Below are 22,161 nucleotides of genomic sequence, written 5' to 3' on the forward strand. Positions count from 1 at the left end.
GACTTCTGCTCTGGGTGTGCTACTTTGCCCTAGAGCTGAAAGGCACAACGTGCAGGCTTCTTTCCAAAGGGCGAGTTCGGCCCCACAGCATCTTGCTTCCAGCTCTTTGGGAAGCTAAGAAACAACTCGCTCTGCACAGTGCTCTTACAGCCTACCCGGAACATCTCTTCCAAAGGCCTGTGAAACGCAGTTTCTTTGCAGGCCTGATCTGGCTGAAGTAGGACTTCTGCTCTGGGTGTGCTACTTTGCCCTAGAGCTGAAAGGCACAACGTGCAGGCTTCTTTCCAAAGGGCGAGTTGGGCCCCACAGCATCTTGATTCCAGCTCTTTGGGAAGCTAAGAAACAACTCGCTCTGCACAGTGCTCTTACAGCCTACAAGGGAATATGTCTTCCAAAGGCCTGTGAAACGCAGTTTCTTTGCAGGCCTGATCTGGCTGAAGTAGGACTTCTGCTCTGGGTGTGCTACTTTGCCCTAGAGCTGAAAGGCACAACGTGCAGGCTTCTTTCCAAAGGGCGAGTTGGGCCCCACAGCATCTTGCTTACAGCTCTTAGGGAAGCTAAGAAACAACTCGCTCTGCACAGTGCTCTTACAGCCTACCGGGAACATGTCTTCCAAAGGCCTGTGAAACGCAGTTTCTTTGCAGGCCTGATCTGGCTGAAGTAGGACTTCTGCTCTGGGTGTGCTACTTTGCCCTAGAGCTGAAAGGCAGAACGTGCAGGCTTCTTTCCAAAGGGCGAGTTGGGCCCCACAGCATCTTGCTTCCAGCTCTTTGGGAAGCTAAGAAAAAACTCGCTCTGCACAGTGCTCTTACAGCCTATTGGGAACATGTCTTCCAAAGGCCTGTGAAACGCAGTTTCTGTGCAGGCCTGATCTGGCTGAAGTAAGACTTCTGCTCTGCGTGTGCTACTTTGCCCTAGAGCTGAAAGGCACAACGTGCAGGCTTCTTTCCAAAGGGCGAGTTGGGCCCCACAGCATCTTGCTTCCAGCTCTTTGGGAAGCTAAGAAACAACTCGCTCTGCACAGTGCTCTTACAGCCTACGGGGAACATCTCTTCCAAAGGCCTGTGAAACGCAGTTTCTTTGCAGGCCTGATCTGGCTGAAGTAGGACTTCTGCTCTGGGTGTGCTACTTTGCCCTAGAGCTGAAAGGCACAACGTGCAGGCTTCTTTCCAAAGGGCGAGTTGGGCCCCACAGCATCTTGCTTCCAGCTCTTTGGGAAGCTAAGAAACAACTCGCTCTGCACAGTGCTCTTAAAGCCTAGTGGGACCATCTCTTCCAAAGGCCTGTGAAACGCAGTTTCTTTGCAGGCCTGATCTGGCTGAAGTAGGACTTCTGCTCTGGGTGTGCTACTTTGCCCTAGAGCTGAAAGGCACAACGTGCAGGCTTCTTTCCAAAGGGCGAGTTGGGCCCCACAGCATCTTGCTTCCAGCTCTTTGAGAAGCTAAGAAACAACTCGCTCTGCACAGTGCTCTTACAGCCTACGGGGAACATGCCTTCCAAAGGCCTGTGAAATGCAGTTTCTTTGCAGGCCTGATCTGGCTGAAGTAGGACTTCTGCTCTGGGTGTGCTACTTTGCCCTAGAGCTGAAAGGCACAACGTGCAGGCTTCTTTCCAAAGGGCGAGTTGGGCCCCACAGCATCTTGCTTCCAGCTCTTTGGGAAGCTAAGAAACAACTCGCTCTGCACAGTGCTCTTACAGCCTACGGGGAACATCTCTTCCAAAGGCCTGTGAAACGCAGTTTCTTTGCAGGCCTGATCTGGCTGAAGTAGGACTTCTGCTCTGGGTGTGCTACTTTGCCCTAGAGCTGAAAGGCACAACGTGCAGGCTTCTTTCCAAAGGGCGAGTTGGGCCCCACAGCATCTTGCTTCCAGCTCTTTGGGAAGCTAAGAAACAACTCGCTCTGCACAGTGCTCTTACAGCCTAGTGGGAACATCTCTTCCAAAGGCCTGTGAAACGCAGTTTCTTTGCAGGCCTGATCTGGCTGAAGTAGGACTTCTGCTCTGGGTGTGCTACTTTGCCCTAGAGCTGAAAGGCACAACGTGCAGGCTTCTTTCCAAAGGGCGAGTGGGGCCTCACAGCATCTTTCTTCCAGCTCTTTGGGAAGCTAAGAAACAACTCGCTCTGCACAGTGCTCTTACAGCCTAACGGGAACATGTCTTCGAAAGGCCTGTGAAACGCAGTTTCTTTGCAGGCCTGATCTGGCTGAAGTAGGACTTCTGCTCTGGGTGTGCTACTTTGCCCTAGAGCTGAAAGGCACAACGTGCAGGCTTCTTTCCAAAGGGCGAGTTGGGCCCCACAGCATCTTGCTTCCAGCTCTTTGGGAAGCTAAGAAACAACTCGCTCTGCACAGTGCTCTTACAGCCTAGTGGGAACATCTCTTCCAAAGGCCTGTGAAACGCAGTTTCTTTGCAGGCCTGATCTGGCTGAAGTAGGACTTCTGCTCTGGGTGTGCCACTTTGCCCTAGAGCTGAAAGGCACAACGTGCAGGCTTCTTTCCAAAGGGCGAGTCGGGCCCCACAGCATCTTGCTTCCAGCTCTTTGGGAAGCTAAGAAACAACTCGCTCTGCACAGTGCTCTTACAGCCTACGGGGAACATCTCTTCCAAAGGCCTGTGAAACGCAGTTTCTTTGCAGGCCTGATCTGGCTGAAGTAGGACTTCTGCTCTGGGTGTGCTACTTTGCCCTAGAGCTGAAAGGCACAACGTGCAGGCTTCTTTCCAAAGGGCGAGTTGGGCCCCACAGCATCTTGCTTCCAGCTCTTTGGGAAGCTAAGAAACAACTCGCTCTGCACAGTGCTCTTACAGCCTACCGGGAACATCTCTTCCAAAGGCCTGTGAAACGCAGTTTCTTTGCAGGCCTGATCTGGCTGAAGTAGGACTTCTGCTCTGGGTGTGCTACTTTGCCCTAGAGCTGAAAGGCACAACGTGCAGGCTTCTTTCCAAAGGGCGAGTTGGGCCCCACAGCATCTTGCTTCCAGCTCTTTGGGAAGCTAAGAAACAACTCGCTCTGCACAGTGCTCTTACAGCCTACGGGGAACATCTCTTCCAAAGGCCTGTGAAACGCAGTTTCTTTGCAGGCCTGATCTGGCAGAAGTAGGACTTCTGCTCTGGGTGTGCTACTTTGCCCTAGAGCTGAAAGGCACAACGTGCAGGCTTCTTTCCAAAGGGCGAGTTGGGCCCCACAGCATCTTGCTTCCAGCTCTTTGCGAAGCTAAGAAACAACTCGCTCTGCACAGTGCTCTTACAGCCTAGTGGGAACATCTCTTCCAAAGGCCTGTGAAACGCAGTTTCTTTGCAGGCCTGATCTGGCTGAAGTAGGACTTCTGCTCTGGGTGTGCTACTTTGCCCTAGAGCTGAAAGGCACAACGTGCAGGCTTCTTTCCAAAGGGCGAGTTGGGCCCCACAGCATCTTGCTTCCAGCTCTTTGCGAAGCTAAGAAACAACTCGCTCTGCACAGTGCTCTTACAGCCTAGTTGGAACATCTCTTCCAAAGGCCTGTGACACGCACTTTCTTTGCAGGCCTGATCTGGCTGAAGTAGGACTTCTGCTCTGGGTGTGCTACTTTGCCCTAGAGCTGAAAGGCACAACGTGCAGGCTTCTTTCCAAAGGGCGAGTTGGGCCCCACAGCATCTTGCTTCCAGCTCTTTGGGAAGCTAAGAAACAACTCGCTCTGCACAGTGCTCTTACAGCCTAGTGGGAACATGTCTTCCAAAGGCCTGTGAAACGCAGTTTCTTTGCAGGCCTGATCTGGCTGAAGTAGGACTTCTGCTCTGGCTGTGCTACTTTGCCCTAGAGCTGAAAGGCACAACGTGCAGGCTTCTTTCCAAAGGGTGAGTTGGGCCCCACAGCATCTTGCTTCCTGCTCTTTGCGAAGCTAAGAAACAACTCGCTCTGCACAGTGCTCTTACAGCCTACCGGGAACATGTCTTCCAAAGGCCTGTGAAACGCAGTTTCTTTGCAGGCCTGATCTGGCTGAAGTAGGACTTCTGCTCTGGGTGTGCTACTTTGCCCTAGAGCTGAAAGGCACAACGTGCAGGCTTCTTTCCAAAGGGCTAGTTGGGCCCCACAGCATCTTGCTTCCAGCTCTTTGTGAAGCTAAGAAACAACTCGCTCTGCACAGTGCTCTTACAGCCTACCGGGAACATGTCTTCCAAAGGCCTGTGAAACGCAGTTTCTTTGCAGGCCTGATCTGGCTGAAGTAGGACTTCTGCTTTGGGTGTGCTACTTTGCCCTAGAGCTGAAAGGCACAACGTGCGGGCTTCTTTCCAAAGGGCGAGTTGGGCCCCACGGCATCTTGCTTCCAGCTCTTTGGGAAGCTAAGAAACAACTCGCTCTGCACAGTGCTCTTACAGCCTACCGGGAACATGTCTTCCAAAGGCCTGTGAAACCCAGTTTCTTTGCAGGCCTGATCTGGCTGAAGTAGGACTTCTGCTCTGGGTGTGCTACTTTGCCCTAGAGCTGAAAGGCACAACGTGCAGGCTTCTTTCCAAAGGGCGAGTTCGGCCCCACAGCATCTTGCTTCCAGCTCTTTGGGAAGCTAAGAAACAACTCGCTCTGCACAGTGCTCTTACAGCCTACCGGGAACATGTCTTCCAAAGGCCTGTGAAACGCAGTTTCTTTGTAGGCCTCATCTGGCTGAAGTAGGACTTCTGCTCTGGGTGTGCTACTTTGCCCTAGAGCTGAAAGGCACAACGTGCAGGCTTCTTTCCAAAGGGCGAGTTGGGCCCCACAGCATCTTGCTTCCAGCTCTTTGGGAAGCTAAGAAACAACTCGCTCTGCACAGTGCTCTTACAGCCTACCGGGAACATGTCTTCCAAAGGCCTGTGAAACGCAGTTTCTTTGCAGGCCTGATCTGGCTGAAGTAGGACTTCTGCTCTGGGTGTGCTACTTTGCCCTAGAGCTGAAAGGCACAACGTGCAGGCTTCTTTCCAAAGGGCGAGTTGGGCCCCACAGCATCTTGCTTCCAGCTCTTTGGGAAGCTAAGAAACAACTCGCTCTGCACAGTGCTCTTACAGCCTACCGGGAACATGTCTTCCAAAGGCCTGTGAAACGCAGTTTCTTTGCAGGCCTGATCTGGCTGAAGTAGGACTTCTGCTCTGGGTGTGCTACTTTGCCCTAGAGCTGAAAGGCACAACGTGCAGGCTTCTTTCCAAAGGGCGAGTTGGGCCCCACAGCATCTTGCTTCCAGCACTTTGGGAAGCTAAGAAACAACTCGCTCTGCACAGTGCTCTTTCAGCCTACCGGGAACATGTCTTCCAAAGGCCTGTGAAACGCAGTTTCTTTGCAGGCCTGATCTGGCTGAAGTAGGACTTCTGCTCTGGGTGTGCTACTTTGCCCTGGAGCTGAAAGGCACAACGTGCAGGCTTCTTTCCAAAGGGCGAGTTGGGCCCCACAGCATCTTGCTTCCAGCTCTTTGGGAAGCTAAGAAACAACTCGCTCTGCACAGTGCTCTTACAGCCTAACGGGAACATGTCTTCCAAAGGCCTGTGAAACGCAGTTTCTTTGCAGGCCTGATCTGGCTGAAGTAGGACTTCTGCTCTGGGTGTGCTACTTTGCCCTAGAGCTGAAAGGCACAACGTGCAGGCTTCTTTCCAAAGGGCGAGTTGGGCCCCACAGCATCTTGCTTCCAGCTCTTTGGGAAGCTAAGAAACAACTCGCTCTGCACAGTGCTCTTACAGCCTAGTGGGAACATCTCTTCCAAAGGCCTGTGAAACGCAGTTTCTTTGCAGGCCTGATCTGGCTGAAGTAGGACTTCTGCTCTGGGTGTGCTACTTTGCCCTAGAGCTGAAAGGCACAACGTGCAGGCTTCTTTCCAAAGGGCGAGTTGGGCCCCACAGCATCTTGCTTCCAGCACTTTGCGAAGCTAAGAAACAACTCGCTCTGCACAGTGCTCTTACAGCCTAGTGGGAACATCTCTTCCAAAGGCCTGTGAAACGCAGTTTCTTTGCAGGCCTGATCTGGCTGAAGTAGGACTTCTGCTCTGGGTGTGCTACTTTGCCCTAGAGCTGAAAGGCACAACGTGCAGGCTTCTTTCCAAAGGGCGAGTTGGGCCCCACAGCATCTTGCTTCCAGCTCTTTGCGAAGCTAAGAAACAACTCGCTCTGCACAGTGCTCTTACAGCCTACCGGGAACATGTCTTCCAAAGGCCTGTGAAACGCAGTTTCTTTGCAGGCCTGATCTGGCTGAAGTAGGACTTCTGCTCTGGGTGTGCTACTTTGCCCTAGAGCTGAAAGGCACAACGTGCAGGCTTCTTTCCAAAGGGCGAGTTCGGCCCCACAGCATCTTGCTTCCAGCTCTTTGGGAAGCTAAGAAACAACTCGCTCTGCACAGTGCTCTTACAGCCTACCGGGAACATGTCTTCCAAAGGCCTGTGAAACGCAGTTTCTTTGCAGGCCTGATCTGGCTGAAGTAGGACTTCTGCTCTGGGTGTGCTACTTTGCCCTAGAGCTGAAAGGCACAACGTGCAGGCTTCTTTCCAAAGGGCGAGTTGGGCCCCACAGCATCTTGCTTCCAGCTCTTTGGGAAGCTAAGAAACAACTCGCTCTGCACAGTGCTCTTACAGCCTATTGGGAACATGTCTTCCAAAAGCCTGTGAAACGCAGTTTCTGTGCAGGCCTGATCTGGCTGAAGTAAGACTTCTGCTCTGCGTGTTATACTTTGCCCTAGAGCTGAAAGGCACAACGTGCAGGCTTCTTTCCAAAGGGCGAGTTGGGCCCCACAGCATCTTGCTTCCAGCTCTTTGGGAAGCTAAGAAACAACTCGCTCTGCACAGTGCTCTTACAGCCTACGGGGAACATCTCTTCCAAAGGCCTGTGAAACGCAGTTTCTTTGCAGGCCTGATCTGGCTGAAGTAGGACTTCTGCTCTGGGTGTGCTACTTTGCCCTAGAGCTGAAAGGCACAACGTGCAGGCTTCTTTCCAAAGGCGAGTTGGGCCCCACAGCATCTTGCTTCCAGCTCTTTGCGAAGCTAAGAAACAACTCGCTCTGCACAGTGCTCTTACAGCCTACCGGGAACATGTCTTCCAAAGGCCTGTGAAACGCAGTTTCTTTGCAGGCCTGATCTGGCTGAAGTAGGACTTCTGCTCTGGGTGTGCTACTTTGCCCTAGAGCTGAAAGGCACAACGTGCAGGCTTCTTTCCAAAGGGCGATTTGGGCCCCACAGCATCTTGCTTCCAGCTCTTTGGGAAGCTAAGAAACAACTCGCTCTGCACAGTGCTCTTACAGCCTACCGGGAACATATCTTCCAAAGGCCTGTGAAACCCAGTTTCTTTGCAGGCCTGATCTGGCTGAAGTAGGACTTCTGCTCTGGGTGTGCTACTTTGCCCTAGAGCTGAAAGGCACAACGTGCAGGCTTCTTTCCAAAGGGCGAGTTCGGCCCCACAGCATCTTGCTTCCAGCTCTTTGGGAAGCTAAGAAACAACTCGCTCTGCACAGTGCTCTTACAGCCTACCGGGAACATGTCTTCCAAAGGCCTGTGAAACGCAGTTTCTTTGTAGGCCTCATCTGGCTGAAGTAGGACTTCTGCTCTGGGTGTGCTACTTTGCCCTAGAGCTGAAAGGCACAACGTGCAGGCTTCTTTCCAAAGGGCGAGTTGGGCCCCACAGCATCTTGCTTCCAGCTCTTTGCGAAGCTAAGAAACAACTCGCTCTGCACAGTGCTCTTACAGCCTAGTGGGAACATCTCTTCCAAAGGCCTGTGAAACGCAGTTTCTTTGCAGGCCTGATCTGGCTGAAGTAGGACTTCTGCTCTGGGTGTGCTACTTTGCCCTAGAGCTGAAAGGCACAACGTGCAGGCTTCTTTCCAAAGGGCGAGTTGGGCCCCACAGCATCTTGCTTCCAGCTCTTTGCGAAGCTAAGAAACAACTCGCTCTGCACAGTGCTCTTACAGCCTACCGGGAACATGTCTTCCAAAGGCCTGTGAAACGCAGTTTCTTTGCAGGCCTGATCTGGCTGAAGTAGGACTTCTGCTCTGGGTGTGCTACTTTGCCCTAGAGCTGAAAGGCACAACGTGCAGGCTTCTTTCCAAAGGGCGAGTTGGGCCCCACAGCATCTTGCTTCCAGCTCTTTGGGAAGCTAAGAAACAACTCGCTCTGCACAGTGCTCTTACAGCCTACCGGGAACATGTCTTCCAAAGGCCTGTGAAACGCAGTTTCTTTGCAGGCCTGATCTGGCTGAAGTAGGACTTCTGCTCTGGGTGTGCTACTTTGCCCTGGAGCTGAAAGGCACAACGTGCAGGCTTCTTTCCAAAGGGCGAGTTGGGCCCCACAGCATCTTGCTTCCAGCTCTTTGGGAAGCTAAGAAACAACTCGCTCTGCACAGTGCTCTTACAGCCTACCGGGAACATGTCTTCCAAAGGCCTGTGAAACGCAGTTTCTTTGCAGGCCTGATCTGGCTGAAGTAGGACTTCTGCTCTGGGTGTGCTACTTTGCCCTAGAGCTGAAAGGCACAACGTGCAGGCTTCTTTCCAAAGGGCGAGTTGGGCCCCACAGCATCTTGCTTCCAGCTCTTTGGGAAGCTAAGAAACAACTCGCTCTGCACAGTGCTCTTACAGCCTACTGGGAACATCTCTTCCAAAGGCCTGTGAAACGCAGTTTCTTTGCAGGCCTGATCTGGCTGAAGTAGGACTTCTGCTCTGGGTGTGCTACTTTGCCCTAGAGCTGAAAGGCACAACGTGCAGGCTTCTTTCCAAAGGGCGAGTTGGGCCCCACAGCATCTTGCTTCCAGCTCTTTGCGAAGCTAAGAAACAACTCGCTCTGCACAGTGCTCTTACAGCCTACCGGGAACATGTCTTCCAAAGGCCTGTGAAACGCAGTTTCTTTGCAGGCCTGATCTGGCTGAAGTAGGACTTCTGCTCTGGGTGTGCTACTTTGCCCTAGAGCTGAAAGGCACAACGTGCAGGCTTCTTTCCAAAGGGCGAGTTGGGCCCCACAGCATCTTGCTTCCAGCTCTTTGGGAAGCTAAGAAACAACTCGCTCTGCACAGTGCTCTTACAGCCTATTGGGAACATGTCTTCCAAAAGCCTGTGAAACGCAGTTTCTGTGCAGGCCTGATCTGGCTGAAGTAAGACTTCTGCTCTGCGTGTTATACTTTGCCCTAGAGCTGAAAGGCACAACGTGCAGGCTTCTTTCCAAAGGGCGAGTTGGGCCCCACAGCATCTTGCTTCCAGCTCTTTGGGAAGCTAAGAAACAACTCGCTCTGCACAGTGCTCTTACAGCCTACGGGGAACATCTCTTCCAAAGGCCTGTGAAACGCAGTTTCTTTGCAGGCCTGATCTGGCTGAAGTAGGACTTCTGCTCTGGGTGTGCTACTTTGCCCTAGAGCTGAAAGGCACAACGTGCAGGCTTCTTTCCAAAGGCGAGTTGGGCCCCACAGCATCTTGCTTCCAGCTCTTTGCGAAGCTAAGAAACAACTCGCTCTGCACAGTGCTCTTACAGCCTACCGGGAACATGTCTTCCAAAGGCCTGTGAAACGCAGTTTCTTTGCAGGCCTGATCTGGCTGAAGTAGGACTTCTGCTCTGGGTGTGCTACTTTGCCCTAGAGCTGAAAGGCACAACGTGCAGGCTTCTTTCCAAAGGGCGATTTGGGCCCCACAGCATCTTGCTTCCAGCTCTTTGGGAAGCTAAGAAACAACTCGCTCTGCACAGTGCTCTTACAGCCTACCGGGAACATATCTTCCAAAGGCCTGTGAAACCCAGTTTCTTTGCAGGCCTGATCTGGCTGAAGTAGGACTTCTGCTCTGGGTGTGCTACTTTGCCCTAGAGCTGAAAGGCACAACGTGCAGGCTTCTTTCCAAAGGGCGAGTTCGGCCCCACAGCATCTTGCTTCCAGCTCTTTGGGAAGCTAAGAAACAACTCGCTCTGCACAGTGCTCTTACAGCCTACCGGGAACATGTCTTCCAAAGGCCTGTGAAACGCAGTTTCTTTGTAGGCCTCATCTGGCTGAAGTAGGACTTCTGCTCTGGGTGTGCTACTTTGCCCTAGAGCTGAAAGGCACAACGTGCAGGCTTCTTTCCAAAGGGCGAGTTGGGCCCCACAGCATCTTGCTTCCAGCTCTTTGCGAAGCTAAGAAACAACTCGCTCTGCACAGTGCTCTTACAGCCTAGTGGGAACATCTCTTCCAAAGGCCTGTGAAACGCAGTTTCTTTGCAGGCCTGATCTGGCTGAAGTAGGACTTCTGCTCTGGGTGTGCTACTTTGCCCTAGAGCTGAAAGGCACAACGTGCAGGCTTCTTTCCAAAGGGCGAGTTGGGCCCCACAGCATCTTGCTTCCAGCTCTTTGCGAAGCTAAGAAACAACTCGCTCTGCACAGTGCTCTTACAGCCTACCGGGAACATGTCTTCCAAAGGCCTGTGAAACGCAGTTTCTTTGCAGGCCTGATCTGGCTGAAGTAGGACTTCTGCTCTGGGTGTGCTACTTTGCCCTAGAGCTGAAAGGCACAACGTGCAGGCTTCTTTCCAAAGGGCGAGTTGGGCCCCACAGCATCTTGCTTCCAGCTCTTTGGGAAGCTAAGAAACAACTCGCTCTGCACAGTGCTCTTACAGCCTACCGGGAACATGTCTTCCAAAGGCCTGTGAAACGCAGTTTCTTTGCAGGCCTGATCTGGCTGAAGTAGGACTTCTGCTCTGGGTGTGCTACTTTGCCCTGGAGCTGAAAGGCACAACGTGCAGGCTTCTTTCCAAAGGGCGAGTTGGGCCCCACAGCATCTTGCTTCCAGCTCTTTGGGAAGCTAAGAAACAACTCGCTCTGCACAGTGCTCTTACAGCCTAACGGGAACATGTCTTCCAAAGGCCTGTGAAACGCAGTTTCTTTGCAGGCCTGATCTGGCTGAAGTAGGACTTCTGCTCTGGGTGTGCTACTTTGCCCTAGAGCTGAAAGGCACAACGTGCAGGCTTCTTTCCAAAGGGCGAGTTGGGCCCCACAGCATCTTGCTTCCAGCTCTTTGGGAAGCTAAGAAACAACTCGCTCTGCACAGTGCTCTTACAGCCTACTGGGAACATCTCTTCCAAAGGCCTGTGAAACGCAGTTTCTTTGCAGGCCTGATCTGGCTGAAGTAGGACTTCTGCTCTGGGTGTGCTACTTTGCCCTAGAGCTGAAAGGCACAACGTGCAGGCTTCTTTCCAAAGGGCGAGTTGGGCCCCACAGCATCTTGCTTCCAGCTCTTTGCGAAGCTAAGAAACAACTCGCTCTGCACAGTGCTCTTACAGCCTAGTGGGAACATCTCTTCCAAAGGCCTGTGAAACGCAGTTTCTTTGCAGGCCTGATCTGGCTGAAGTAGGACTTCTGCTCTGGGTGTGCTACTTTGCCCTAGAGCTGAAAGGCACAACGTGCAGGCTTCTTTCCAAAGGGCGAGTTGGGCCCCACAGCATCTTGCTTCCAGCTCTTTGCGAAGCTAAGAAACAACTCGCTCTGCACAGTGCTCTTACAGCCTACCGGGAACATGTCTTCCAAAGGCCTGTGAAACGCAGTTTCTTTGCAGGCCTGATCTGGCTGAAGTAGGACTTCTGCTCTGGGTGTGCTACTTTGCCCTAGAGCTGAAAGGCACAACGTGCAGGCTTCTTTCCAAAGGGCGAGTTCGGCCCCACAGCATCTTGCTTCCAGCTCTTTGGGAAGCTAAGAAACAACTCGCTCTGCACAGTGCTCTTACAGCCTACCGGAACATCTCTTCCAAAGGCCTGTGAAACGCAGTTTCTTTGCAGGCCTGATCTGGCTGAAGTAGGACTTCTGCTCTGGGTGTGCTACTTTGCCCTAGAGCTGAAAGGCACAACGTGCAGGCTTCTTTCCAAAGGGCGAGTTGGGCCCCACAGCATCTTGCTTCCAGCTCTTTGGGAAGCTAAGAAACAACTCGCTCTGCACAGTGCTCTTACAGCCTACCGGGAACATGTCTTCCAAAGGCCTGTGAAACGCAGTTTCTTTGCAGGCCTGATCTGGCCGAAGTAGGACTTCTGCTCTGGGTGTGCTACTTTGCCCTAGAGCTGAAAGGCACAACGTGCAGGCTTCTTTCCAAAGGGCGAGTTGGGCCCCACAGCATCTTGCTTCCAGCTCTTAGGGAAGCTAAGAAACAACTCGCTCTGCACAGTGCTCTTACAGCCTACCGGGAACATGTCTTCCAAAGGCCTGTGAAACGCAGTTTCTTTGCAGGCCTGATCTGGCTGAAGTAGGACTTCTGCTCTGGGTGTGCTACTTTGCCCTAGAGCTGAAAGGCAGAACGTGCAGGCTTCTTTCCAAAGGGCGAGTTGGGCCCCACAGCATCTTGCTTCCAGCTCTTTGGGAAGCTAAGAAACAACTCGCTCTGCACAGTTCTCTTACAGCCTATTGGGAACATGTCTTCCAAAAGCCTGTGAAACGCAGTTTCTGTGCAGGCCTGATCTGGCTGAAGTAAGACTTCTGCTCTGCGTGTTCTACTTTGCCCTAGAGCTGAAAGGCACAACGTGCAGGCTTCTTTCCAAAGGGCGAGTTGGGCCCCACAGCATCTTGCTTCCAGCTCTTTGGGAAGCTAAGAAACAACTCGCTCTGCACAGTGCTCTTACAGCCTACGGGGAACATCTCTTCCAAAGGCCTGTGAAACGCAGTTTCTTTGCAGGCCTGATCTGGCTGAAGTAGGACTTCTGCTCTGGGTGTGCTACTTTGCCCTAGAGCTGAAAGGCACAACGTGCAGGCTTCTTTCCAAAGGCGAGTTGGGCCCCACAGCATCTTGCTTCCAGCTCTTTGCGAAGCTAAGAAACAACTCGCTCTGCACAGTGCTCTTACAGCCTACCGGGAACATGTCTTCCAAAGGCCTGTGAAACGCAGTTTCTTTGCAGGCCTGATCTGGCTGAAGTAGGACTTCTGCTCTGGGTGTGCTACTTTGCCCTAGAGCTGAAAGGCACAACGTGCAGGCTTCTTTCCAAAGGGCGAGTTGGGCCCCACAGCATCTTGCTTCCAGCTCTTTGGGAAGCTAAGAAACAACTCGCTCTGCACAGTGCTCTTACAGCCTACCGGGAACATGTCTTCCAAAGGCCTGTGAAACCCAGTTTCTTTGCAGGCCTGATCTGGCTGAAGTAGGACTTCTGCTCTGGGTGTGCTACTTTGCCCTAGAGCTGAAAGGCACAACGTGCAGGCTTCTTTCCAAAGGGCGAGTTCGGCCCCACAGCATCTTGCTTCCAGCTCTTTGGGAAGCTAAGAAACAACTCGCTCTGCACAGTGCTCTTACAGCCTACCGGGAACATGTCTTCCAAAGGCCTGTGAAACGCAGTTTCTTTGTAGGCCTCATCTGGCTGAAGTAGGACTTCTGCTCTGGGTGTGCTACTTTGCCCTAGAGCTGAAAGGCACAACGTGCAGGCTTCTTTCCAAAGGGCGAGTTGGGCCCCACAGCATCTTGCTTCCAGCTCTTTGGGAAGCTAAGAAACAACTCGCTCTGCACAGTGCTCTTACAGCCTACCGGGAACATCTCTTCCAAAGGCCTGTGAAACGCAGTTTCTTTGCAGGCCTGATCTGGCTGAAGTAGGACTTCTGCTCTGGGTGTGCTACTTTGCCCTAGAGCTGAAAGGCACAACGTGCAGGCTTCTTTCCAAAGGGCGAGTTGGGCCCCACAGCATCTTGCTTCCAGCTCTTTGCGAAGCTAAGAAACAACTCGCTCTGCACAGTGCTCTTACAGCCTACCGGGAACATGTCTTCCAAAGGCCTGTGAAACGCAGTTTCTTTGCAGGCCTGATCTACCTGAAGTAGGACTTCTGCTCTGGGTGTGCTACTTTGCCCTAGAGCTGAAAGGCACAACGTGCAGGCTTCTTTCCAAAGGGCGAGTTGGGCCCCACAGCATCTTGCTTCCAGCTCTTTGCGAAGCTAAGAAACAACTCGCTCTGCACAGTGCTCTTACAGCCTACCGGGAACATGTCTTCCAAAGGCCTGTGAAACGCAGTTTCTTTGCAGGCCTGATCTGGCTGAAGTAGGACTTCTGCTCTGGGTGTGCTACTTTGCCCTAGAGCTGAAAGGCACAACGTGCAGGCTTCTTTCCAAAGGGCGAGTTGGGCCCCACAGCATCTTGCTTCCAGCTCTTTGGGAAGCTAAGAAACAACTCGCTCTGCACAGTGCTCTTACAGCCTACCCGGAACATCTCTTCCAAAGGCCTGTGAAACGCAGTTTCTTTGCAGGCCTGATCTGGCTGAAGTAGGACTTCTGCTCTGGGTGTGCTACTTTGCCCTAGAGCTGAAAGGCACAACGTGCAGGCTTCTTTCCAAAGGGCGAGTTGGGCCCCACAGCATCTTGCTTCCAGCTCTTTGGGAAGCTAAGAAACAACTCGCTCTGCACAGTGCTCTTACAGCCTACCGGGAACATGTCTTCCAAAGGCCTGTGAAACGCAGTTTCTTTGCAGGCCTGATCTGGCCGAAGTAGGACTTCTGCTCTGGGTGTGCTACTTTGCCCTAGAGCTGAAAGGCACAACGTGCAGGCTTCTTTCCAAAGGGCGAGTTGGGCCCCACAGCATCTTGCTTCCAGCTCTTTGGGAAGCTAAGAAACAACTCGCTCTGCACAGTGCTCTTACAGCCTATTGGGAACATGTCTTCCAAAAGCCTGTGAAACGCAGTTTCTGTGCAGGCCTGATCTGGCTGAAGTAAGACTTCTGCTCTGCGTGTTCTACTTTGCCCTAGAGCTGAAAGGCACAACGTGCAGGCTTCTTTCCAAAGGGCGAGTTGGGCCCCACAGCATCTTGCTTCCAGCTCTTTGGGAAGCTAAGAAACAACTCGCTCTGCACAGTGCTCTTACAGCCTACGGGGAACATCTCTTCCAAAGGCCTGTGAAACGCAGTTTCTTTGCAGGCCTGATCTGGCTGAAGTAGGACTTCTGCTCTGGGTGTGCTACTTTGCCCTAGAGCTGAAAGGCACAACGTGCAGGCTTCTTTCCAAAGGCGAGTTGGGCCCCACAGCATCTTGCTTCCAGCTCTTTGCGAAGCTAAGAAACAACTCGCTCTGCACAGTGCTCTTACAGCCTACCGGGAACATGTCTTCCAAAGGCCTGTGAAACGCAGTTTCTTTGCAGGCCTGATCTGGCTGAAGTAGGACTTCTGCTCTGGGTGTGCTACTTTGCCCTAGAGCTGAAAGGCACAACGTGCAGGCTTCTTTCCAAAGGGCGATTTGGGCCCCACAGCATCTTGCTTCCAGCTCTTTGGGAAGCTAAGAAACAACTCGCTCTGCACAGTGCTCTTACAGCCTACCGGGAACATATCTTCCAAAGGCCTGTGAAACCCAGTTTCTTTGCAGGCCTGATCTGGCTGAAGTAGGACTTCTGCTCTGGGTGTGCTACTTTGCCCTAGAGCTGAAAGGCACAACGTGCAGGCTTCTTTCCAAAGGGCGAGTTCGGCCCCACAGCATCTTTCTTCCAGCTCTTTGGGAAGCTAAGAAACAACTCGCTCTGCACAGTGCTCTTACAGCCTACCGGGAACATGTCTTCCAAAGGCCTGTGAAACGCAGTTTCTTTGTAGGCCTCATCTGGCTGAAGTAGGACTTCTGCTCTGGGTGTGCTACTTTGCCCTAGAGCTGAAAGGCACAACGTGCAGGCTTCTTTCCAAAGGGCGAGTTGGGCCCCACAGCATCTTGCTTCCAGCTCTTTGGGAAGCTAAGAAACAACTCGCTCTGCACAGTGCTCTTACAGCCTACCGGGAACATCTCTTCCAAAGGCCTGTGAAACGCAGTTTCTTTGCAGGCCTGATCTGGCTGAAGTAGGACTTCTGCTCTGGGTGTGCTACTTTGCCCTAGAGCTGAAAGGCACAACGTGCAGGCTTCTTTCCAAAGGGCGAGTTGGGCCCCACAGCATCTTGCTTCCAGCTCTTTGCGAAGCTAAGAAACAACTCGCTCTGCACAGTGCTCTTACAGCCTACCGGGAACATGTCTTCCAAAGGCCTGTGAAACGCAGTTTCTTTGCAGGCCTGATCTGGCTGAAGTAGGACTTCTGCTCTGGGTGTGCTACTTTGCCCTAGAGCTGAAAGGCACAACGTGCAGGCTTCTTTCCAAAGGGCGAGTTGGGCCCCACAGCATCTTGCTTCCAGCACTTTGGGAAGCTAAGAAACAACTCGCTCTGCACAGTGCTCTTACAGCCTACCGGGAACATGTCTTCCAAAGGCCTGTGAAACGCAGTTTCTTTGCAGGCCTGATCTGGCTGAAGTAGGACTTCTGCTCTGGGTGTGCTACTTTGCCCTAGAGCTGAAAGGCACAACGTGCAGGCTTCTTTCCAAAGGGCGAGTTGGGCCCCACAGCATCTTGCTTCCAGCTCTTTGGGAAGCTAAGAAACAACTCGCTCTGCACAGTGCTCTTACAGCCTAACGGGAACATGTCTTCCAAAGGCCTGTGAAACGCAGTTTCTTTGCAGGCCTGATCTGGCTGAAGTAGGACTTCTGCTCTGGGTGTGCTACTTTGCCCTAGAGCTGAAAGGCACAACGTGCAGGCTTCTTTCCAAAGGGCGAGTTGGGCCCCACAGCATCTTGCTTCCAGCTCTTTGGGAAGCTAAGAAACAACTCGCTCTGCACAGTGCTCTTACAGCCTAGTGGGAACATCTCTTCCAAAGGCCTGTGAAACGCAGTTTCTTTGCAGGCCTGATCTGGCTGAAGTAGGACTTCTGCTCTGGGTGTGCTACTTTGCCCTAGAGCTGAAAGGCACAACGTGCAGGCTTCTTTCCAAAGGGCGAGTTGGGCCCCACAGCATCTTGCTTCCAGCTCTTTGCGAAGCTAAGAAACAACTCGCTCTGCACAGTGCTCTTACAGCCTACCGGGAACATGTCTTCCAAAGGCCTGTGAAACGCAGTTTCTTTGCAGGCCTGATCTGGCTGAAGTAGGACTTCTGCTCTGGGTGTGCTACTTTGCCCTAGAGCTGAAAGGCACAACGTGCAGGCTTCTTTCCAAAGGGCGAGTTCGGCCCCACAGCATCTTGCTTCCAGCTCTTTGGGAAGCTAAGAAACAACTCGCTCTGCACAGTGCTCTTACAGCCTACCAGGAACATCTCTTCCAAAGGCCTGTGAAACGCAGTTTCTTTGCAGGCCTGATCTGGCTGAAGTAGGACTTCTGCTCTGGGTGTGCTACTTTGCCCTAGAGCTGAAAGGCACAACGTGCAGGCTTCTTTCCAAAGGGCGAGTTGGGCCCCACAGCATCTTGCTTCCAGCTCTTTGGGAAGCTAAGAAACAACTCGCTCTGCACAGTGCTCTTACAGCCTACCGGGAACATGTCTTCCAAAGGCCTGTGAAACGCAGTTTCTTTGCAGGCCTGATCTGGCCGAAGTAGGACTTCTGCTCTGGGTGTGCTACTTTGCCCTAGAGCTGAAAGGCACAACGTGCAGGCTTCTTTCCAAAGGGCGAGTTGGGCCCCACAGCATCTTGCTTCCAGCTCTTAGGGAAGCTAAGAAACAACTCGCTCTGCACAGTGCTCTTACAGCCTACCGGGAACATGTCTTCCAAAGGCCTGTGAAACGCAGTTTCTTTGCAGGCCTGATCTGGCTGAAGTAGGACTTCTGCTCTGGGTGTGCTACTTTGCCCTAGAGCTGAAAGGCAGAACGTGCAGGCTTCTTTCCAAAGGGCGAGTTGGGCCCCACAGCATCTTGCTTCCAGCTCTTTGGGAAGCTAAGAAACAACTCGCTCTGCACAGTGCTCTTACAGCCTATTGGGAACATGTCTTCCAAAAGCCTGTGAAACGCAGTTTCTCTGCAGGCCTGATCTGGCTGAAGTAAGACTTCTGCTCTGCGTGTTCTACTTTGCCCTAGAGCTGAAAGGCACAACGTGCAGGCTTCTTTCCAAAGGGCGAGTTGGGCCCCACAGCATCTTGCTTCCAGCTCTTTGGGAAGCTAAGAAACAACTCGCTCTGCACAGTGCTCTTACAGCCTACGGGGAACATCTCTTCCAAAGGCCTGTGAAACGCAGTTTCTTTGCAGGCCTGATCTGACTGAAGTAGGACTTCTGCTCTGGGTGTGCTACTTTGCCCTAGAGCTGAAAGGCACAACGTGCAGGCTTCTTTCCAAAGGCGAGTTGGGCCCCACAGCATCTTGCTTCCAGCTCTTTGCGAAGCTAAGAAACAACTCGCTCTGCACAGTGCTCTTACAGCCTACCGGGAACATGTCTTCCAAAGGCCTGTGAAACGCAGTTTCTTTGCAGGCCTGATCTGGCTGAAGTAGGACTTCTGCTCTGGGTGTGCTACTTTGCCCTAGAGCTGAAAGGCACAACGTGCAGGCTTCTTTCCAAAGGGCGAGTTGGGCCCCACAGCATCTTGCTTCCAGCTCTTTGGGAAGCTAAGAAACAACTCGCTCTGCACAGTGCTCTTACAGCCTACCGGGAACATGTCTTCCAAAGGCCTGTGAAACGCAGTTTCTTTGCAGGCCTGATCTGGCTGAAGTAGGACTTCTGCTCTGGGTGTGCTACTTTGCCCTAGAGCTGAAAGGAACAACGTGCAGGCTTCTTTCCAAAGGGCGAGTTGGGCCCCACAGCATCTTGCTTCCAGCTCTTTGGGAAGCTAAGAAACAACTCGCTCTGCACAGTGCTCTTACAGCCTAGTGGGAACATCTCTTCCAAAGGCCTGTGAAACGCAGTTTCTTTGCAGGCCTGATCTGGCTGAAGTAGGACTTCTGCTCTGGGTGTGCTACTTTGCCCTAGAGCTGAAAGGCACAACGTGCAGGCTTCTTTCCAAAGGGCGAGTTGGGCCCCACAGCATCTTGCTTCCAGCTCTTTGGGAAGCTAAGAAACAACTCGCTCTGCACAGTGCTCTTACAGCCTAGTGGGAACATCTCTTCCAAAGGCCTGTGAAACGCAGTTTCTTTGCAGGCCTGATCTGGCTGAAGTAGGACTTCTGCTCTGGGTGTGCTACTTTGCCCTAGAGCTGAAAGGCACAACGTGCAGGCTTCTTTCCAAAGGGCGAGTTGGGCCCCACAGCATCTTGCTTCCAGCTCTTTGCGAAGCTAAGAAACAACTCGCTCTGCACAGTGCTCTTACAGCCTACGGGGAACATGTCTTCCAAAGGCCTGTGAAACGCAGTTTCTTTGCAGGCCTGATCTGGCTGAAGTAGGACTTCTGCTCTGGGTGTGCTACTTTGCCCTAGAGCTGAAAGGCACAACGTGCAGGCTTCTTTCCAAAGGGCGAGTTCGGCCCCACAGCATCTTGCTTCCAGCTCTTTGGGAAGCTAAGAAACAACTCGCTCTGCACAGTGCTCTTACAGCCTACCCGGAACTTCTCTTCCAAAGGCCTGTGAAACGCAGTTTCTTTGCAGGCCTGATCTGGCTGAAGTAGGACTTCTGCTCTGGGTGTGCTACTTTGCCCTAGAGCTGAAAGGCACAACGTGCAGGCTTCTTTCCAAAGGGCGAGTTGGGCCCCACAGCATCTTGCTTCCAGCTCTTTGGGAAGCTAAGAAACAACTCGCTCTGCACAGTGCTCTTACAGCCTACCGGGAACATGTCTTCCAAAGGCCTGTGAAACGCAGTTTCTTTGCAGGCCTGATCTGGCTGAAGTAGGACTTCTGCTCTGGGTGTGCTACTTTGCCCTAGAGCTGAAAGGCACAACGTGCAGGCTTCTTTCCAAAGGGCGAGTTGGGCCCCACAGCATCTTGCTTCCAGCTCTTTGGGAAGCTAAGAAACAACTCGCTCTGCACAGTGCTCTTACAGCCTACCGGGAACATGTCTTCCAAAGGCCTGTGAAACGCAGTTTCTTTGCAGGCCTGATCTGGCTGAAGTAGGACTTCTGCTCTGGGTGTGCTACTTTGCCTTAGAGCTGAAAGGCACAACGTGCAGGCTTCTTTCCAAAGGGCGAGTTGGGCCCCACAGCATCTTGCTTCCAGCTCTTTGGGAAGCTAAGAAACAACTCGCTCTGCACAGTGCTCTTACAGCCTACCGGGAACATGTCTTCCAAAGGCCTGTGAAACGCAGTTTCTTTGCAGGCCTGATCTGGCTGAAGTAGGACTTCTGCTCTGGGTGTGCTACTTTGCCCTAGAGCTGAAAGGCACAACGTGCAGGCTTCTTTCCAAAGGGCGAGTTGGGCCCCACAGCATCTTGCTTCCAGCTCTTTGGGAAGCTAAGAAACAACTCGCTCTGCACAGTGCTCTTACAGCCTATTGGGAACATGTCTTCCAAAGGCCTGTGAAACGCAGTTTCTGTGCAGGCCTGATCTGGCTGAAGTAAGACTTCTGCTCTGGGTGTGCTACTTTGCCCTAGAGCTGAAAGGCACAACGTGCAGGCTTCTTTCCAAAGGGCGAGTTGGGCCCCACAGCATCTTGCTTCCAGCTCTTTGGGAAGCTAAGAAACAACTCGCTCTGCACAGTGCTCTTACTGCCTACGGGGAAAATCTCTTCCAAAGGCCTGTGAAACGCAGTTTCTTTGCAGGCCTGATCTGGCTGAAGTAGGACTTCTGCTCTGGGTGTGCTACTTTGCCCTAGAGCTGAAAGGCACAACGTGCAGGCTTCTTTCCAAAGGGCGAGTTGGGCCCCACAGCATCTTGCTTCCAGCTCTTTGGGAAGCTAAGAAACAACTCGCTCTGCACAGTGCTCTTACAGCCTACCGGGAACATGTCTTCCAAAGGCCTGTGAAACGCAGTTTCTTTGCAGGCCTGATCTGGCTGAAGTAGGACTTCTGCTCTGGGTGTGCTACTTTGCCCTAGAGCTGAAAGGCACAACGTGCAGGCTTCTTTCCAAAGGGCGAGTTCGGCCCCACAGCATCTTGCTTCCAGCTCTTTGGGAAGCTAAGAAACAACTCGCTCTGCACAGTGCTCTTACAGCCTACCGGGAACATGTCTTCCAAAGGCCTGTGAAACGCAGTTTCTTTGCAGGCCTGATCTGGCTGAAGTAGGACTTCTGCTCTGGGTGTGCTACTTTGCCCTAGAGCTGAAAGGCACAACGTGCAGGCTTCTTTCCAAAGGGCGAGTTGGGCCCCACAGCATCTTGCTTCCAGCTCTTTGGGAAGCTAAGAAACAACTCGCTCTGCACAGTGCTCTTACAGCCTACCGGGAACATCTCTTCCAAAGGCCTGTGAAACGCAGTTTCTTTGCAGGCCTGATCTGGCTGAAGTAGGACTTCTGCTCTGGGTGTGCTACTTTGCCCTAGAGCTGAAAGGCACAACGTGCAGGCTTCTTTCCAAAGGGCGAGTTGGGCCCCACAGCATCTTGCTTCCAGCTCTTTGGGAAGCTAAGAAACAACTCGCTCTGCACAGTGCTCTTACAGCCTAGAGGGAACATCTCTTCCAAAGGCCTGTGAAACGCAGTTTCTTTGCAGGCCTGATCTGGCTGAAGTAGGACTTCTGCTCTGGGTGTGCTACTTTGCCTAGAGCTGAAAGGCACAACGTGCAGGCTTCTTTCCAAAGGGCGAGTTGGGCCCCACAGCATCTTGCTTCCAGCTCTTTGCGAAGCTAAGAAACAACTCGCTCTGCACAGTGCTCTTACAGCCTACCGGGAACATGTCTTCCAAAGGCCTGTGAAACGCAGTTTCTTTGCAGGCCTGATCTGGCTGAAGTAGGACTTCTGCTCTGGGTGTGCTACTTTGCCCTAGAGCTGAAAGGCACAACGTGCAGGCTTCTTTCCAAAGGGCGAGTTGGGCCCCACAGCATCTTGCTTCCAGCTCTTTGCGAAGCTAAGAAACAACTCGCTCTGCACAGTGCTCTTACAGCCTACCGGGAACATGTCTTCCAAAGGCCTGTGAAACGCAGTTTCTTTGCAGGCCTGATCTGGCTGAAGTAGGACTTCTGCTCTGGGTGTGCTACTTTGCCCTAGAGCTGAAAGGCACAACGTGCAGGCTTCTTTCCAAAGGGCGAGTTGGGCCCCACAGCATCTTGCTTCCAGCTCTTTGGGAAGCTAAGAAACAACTCGCTCTGCACAGTGCTCTTACAGCCTACCGGGAACATGTCTTCCAAAGGCCTGTGAAACGCAGTTTCTTTGCAGGCCTGATCTGGCTGAAGTAGGACTTCTGCTCTGGGTGTGCTACTTTGCCCTAGAGCTGAAAGGCACAACGTGCAGGCTTCTTTCCAAAGGGCGAGTTGGGCCCCACAGCATCTTGCTTCCAGCTCTTTGGGAAGCTAAGAAACAACTCGCTCTGCACAGTGCTCTTAAAGCCTAGTGGGACCATCTCTTCCAAAGGCCTGTGAAACGCAGTTTCTTTGCAGGCCTGATCTGGCTGAAGTAGGACTTCTGCTCTGGGTGTGCTACTTTGCCCTAGAGCTGAAAGGCACAACGTGCAGGCTTCTTTCCAA

The sequence above is a fragment of the Equus caballus genome, chromosome 4 (assembly GCF_041296265.1).
Source record: "Equus caballus isolate H_3958 breed thoroughbred chromosome 4, TB-T2T, whole genome shotgun sequence".
Classification (NCBI taxonomy): Eukaryota; Metazoa; Chordata; class Mammalia; order Perissodactyla; family Equidae; genus Equus; species Equus caballus.